The sequence below is a fragment of the Branchiostoma floridae genome, chromosome 7 (assembly GCF_000003815.2).
Source record: "Branchiostoma floridae strain S238N-H82 chromosome 7, Bfl_VNyyK, whole genome shotgun sequence".
Classification (NCBI taxonomy): Eukaryota; Metazoa; Chordata; class Leptocardii; order Amphioxiformes; family Branchiostomatidae; genus Branchiostoma; species Branchiostoma floridae.
In genome coordinates, this window is record NC_049985.1 from 23,285,487 (window position 1) to 23,289,483 (window position 3,997).

A 3,997-nucleotide genomic window follows, 5' to 3' on the forward strand; every position below is an offset into this window, starting at 1 on the left:
GGTCACTTTTACAAGACTGGAAGAAACCTACAAGATAAACAATACTTTTGGTTGTTTTGATTCGCATACCCGTTTAAAATATTAAATTGGTACATATAGATGAACTATGATAACGATGATGATATTCATGTGGAGGGGAGGGGGATGGCTTTTGAGGCCATTCGCCAACATTCATGTTTCATTTGCGCATGTGCAGAAGATAAAAACGGCACATCCCCCGGGGGAAAGGGCGAGACGCAAGCCGGCTCCCGGCGTCGGCTATTTTATAGCCCCATCTGTCCCCGTTTCAGACGGCAATGGAAGGTCTTTCAGCCGTCCGAGCGTTCAACATAAAAACTTACAGGACGGCCCGGATGCTCACGATGTGTCCGCGACCATTTCGCGACGGCAAATGACGCGTCCAGACGGTTTAGAACGGGCTCAAACGCTCTTAGACGGTCATAGACGGCGTCTCTGCAATTTCAGACGCTTTCTTTTTCGCAAAGGAACGCCTGTACGGCTTATGCTTGAGACATGAAATTTGATTACCTTTCCTGAAATGTAGTTGTCATGGTAACAACTTTAGTTTGGAACGCTTTCCATTTTTCGTGTTGCCAAGGAAACCAGTTGTTGACAGGCATTTTTAAAGAAAATTGATAATTTTTGTCATAGTAATGTATTTTTCTCAGATTTTATTGCTACTTTACTGCTATTCGATTACATGAATAGAATCTTATGTAAATTACTGTTTCCTTCATGATTATGATAAATGCATAAATAACGCTGATTTAATGACGTCGTCGGTCAAAATCCAAGTTGGAATAGCACACCATGTCGCTAGACCAAATATAACTAACTTATGATCCCCTTATTTTTTCTCAATTAAAAAAACATTTAAATAGTCTATTTTCGATGTCTTGTGCCGTTGTTTGCTGAAAATAATGCAAACAAAAATATGCATGACGCCATTTTATGACGTCTTTTGACGTCATTGTTGTTGCTATTGACGTTGCAACAGACGTCGTAGCAGATAATATTATTCTATCTACAATTGCTGCTACATTTTGGTTGCATACATAAAAGTTTTCTGGGAATTCCTGTTTTCATGGTTACAACCAATATAATCACATAGATGACGTCATCATGACATCATATTATGTTATAATGCCGTCAAATTTCACAAATCGTCATATCTTACTTATGATAAGTTATGAAGGAGTTCTAGGAGTTTCAAACTTGGCCTCAAAAGCCACCCTCCCCCATCCCATGGCCAGATAGACCAAAATAGCAAGTTACATGCTTCGAAAGACTTTTAGTCCTAAAGTTTACCCCTGATCTTAAGTAGAATTGTACCTTACATTCAATCTGTTGCCAAGGAAGCTGGGGAAATGGTGGGTTCTTTGTATCGCACCAGAAAGTATCTGACTCCTTCTGTATCTTTGTAAGCGCCAGATAAGGCCAACAATGGAACACTGCTGTCACATCTGGGTCGGAGCTTCAAAGAACTCCCTGACCTGTCTCAACAGAGTACAAAACCGCTTACGGAATCTTGTTGGGAGTGAAATTTTCGCCACCTTACAACCCCGGCGTAGTGAAGCAAGTCTAGCGTTATTCTATCATTACTTCCACGGCAAATGCTCAGCAGAACTTCACTCTCTTGTTCCTCCACAACGAACTTTCTCCGCAAGAACACGTTTTGCCTCTTACACGAAAGCAAAGCATCTTTTTTTTTCTCCGTAATCCACCTCTGAGGAGGAAGTTCCATGTTGATAGCTTCTTTCCTAGAACTACAGCATCAAAGCCAGTCACTTTGCACAATGCGAAGTTATCCAGCTGGACCGCACCGGTGTGGGGGGGACTTGGGGATTCCGTGCAATTAACAGAGGCGTGCGTTTATCCGTTGTGCAATAAACTGGCTTCTACCCAAAATCAATCTTTCCTCATCTGCTTGACAACATCCGTGTTGACTGGACGCCCTTATGTTTATCAGACGCTGCAAAATCATTACGACCTCTAACCCCCGGTCAGTGTAAACAGGACATGGTGGTATTTTTTTTCTTTTATTGATTGCTTTTATTGATTTCTTCTAACAAAGATGCAACAATAGATGTCTATTCTACCTGGTAGCCACGCTGGTCTAGCCTGTGTTTACACAATCTCTTTGCTGACTGGGGTTGATTGGGGCCTCCTTCCTCCCTAAGCGGCGACTGTAGGGCCGGCCGGTAGAAGCGCGGATTTAGTTAGGCTAAATGTTGGTCTAAAAGTGTTGAACTTAGAGAAAACATCTCACACATCTCAGTGATCGGGTTCAAACTTCGAAATGCTTCTTGGCCAACAAAGTCGTTTGTGAGTATATGCATGGTCTCTAAAGTTAGCCTGTGCGTGTTTGTACCGTGTTTGTACGCGTTATGGACAGTGCGGTACGCGTGGGGCCAGGGAGCGTTTTCGGGACAGGCATGGCTAGCAGGCGTTCTAAAATTGCAGGCATCTCAAGGTTACAGCAACCAGTATCAAAAGAGCTCAAAAGACATGCACATGGATGTACACGGTCAAACGTTTCTGAAAAGTAGCACTGGTTTGGCAACTATCACAGCAGAGTGCCAAATACAATCCGTACGCTTCATTGCATATCAGACAACCTTTTGGTCAATCTTTTGGACAGTTCCTTCTAAAGTCACCGATAGGTGATCTTTTGAGTGTCAGGAGTTACTAATAATACTAGTAGATGCGAGGACCGGTATAGGTTGAAGACCTGGTCGATCTACTACATCATGTACGAATTGTCATGTCTGATAGTTCCAAAATATGCTGCGCCACAGAGTCCACGATGCCCGGCCGTGTCATGGGTGTTTTGGATGCGTCTTTGGGGGGATTCGACTTATGAAAAAATGATATTACCCACAACAAAATGTGTTAAACCTTAGCAACCTCACATTCTGGCAGCATACATAGACGCGGAAGAAATGTACCAGGCAGAAATGAAAAGGCGGTAAAACGACAAAGTACTCATTGACAATTTTACATCTTTTGGTGGAATTGTGAGTTTTGTTTGAATTGATACTGACAGTTTTTTGTCAATCTGTTAACACATTTCCAGATATGTTTGTAAGCGTAATGTAAACTTTTTATATATTTTCAGATAGAATTAAAGAAACTGTACTTAGCAATACGTTTGTGCAGATTAGTCAACCAGGAAATTCAATAGTGAATCACTCTTTACAGCAATCAGTAGCGGCAGAGTGCAACAAACATGGATGTACGCATTTAAACTTTTGTTGGAAGCAGCGCTTGTGGGGAAACTATCTTACCTGGTTGCTTAATGCAAGCAGTACGGTTGCTCAGATCTTCCCGACAATCTTGATCCGAAGTCACCGACAGTCGAAATTTGGATTGAGATACTGGGTGTAGAAGACTGGGACAATTTGAAGACCTGGTCTACACTTTGGTACGTGTTGTTTGTCCAAAGTTCCTAAATATACTGCGCAACAACGTTCACGATGCCCGTATAACGGGGAGTGCTGGGCGGGACTTTTCATTCAGGGCTGTGATTGGTGTAAAATGATGTCACCCACAACAAAATATGATGTAATCCACAACAAACGCACGCACGCAGAGACGTAGCAGAATTGTTTTTGGTGAAAATCATGAATTGACACAACGAAAAAGCGATTTTTGACAGTCTCTCAGCTTTTACTTTTTTTTTTACTCGGACTGTAAGTCTTGCTTAAACTGAGATAGCCAGACTGAGAGTTTCTCAACCTGACAATGTTTGGGTATGATTGGGAATTTAATGTAGAGGTTTTGTATACTAGTATGCTCAAGAAGTTAAAAAAAAAAAACATACCTAGCATTTCATGATGGCACTTTCTAGATTAATAAACGGCGCCAATACAAGAAGTAAAGGCCTCTGTTTTTACCGATAATCAAACTTATCGTGGTAAAGCTGCTGCAATATTATGGCTAACATCAGTTTTGGTCAATGTATGTAACGGACATGATTTTTATTTTGTTTCTACTA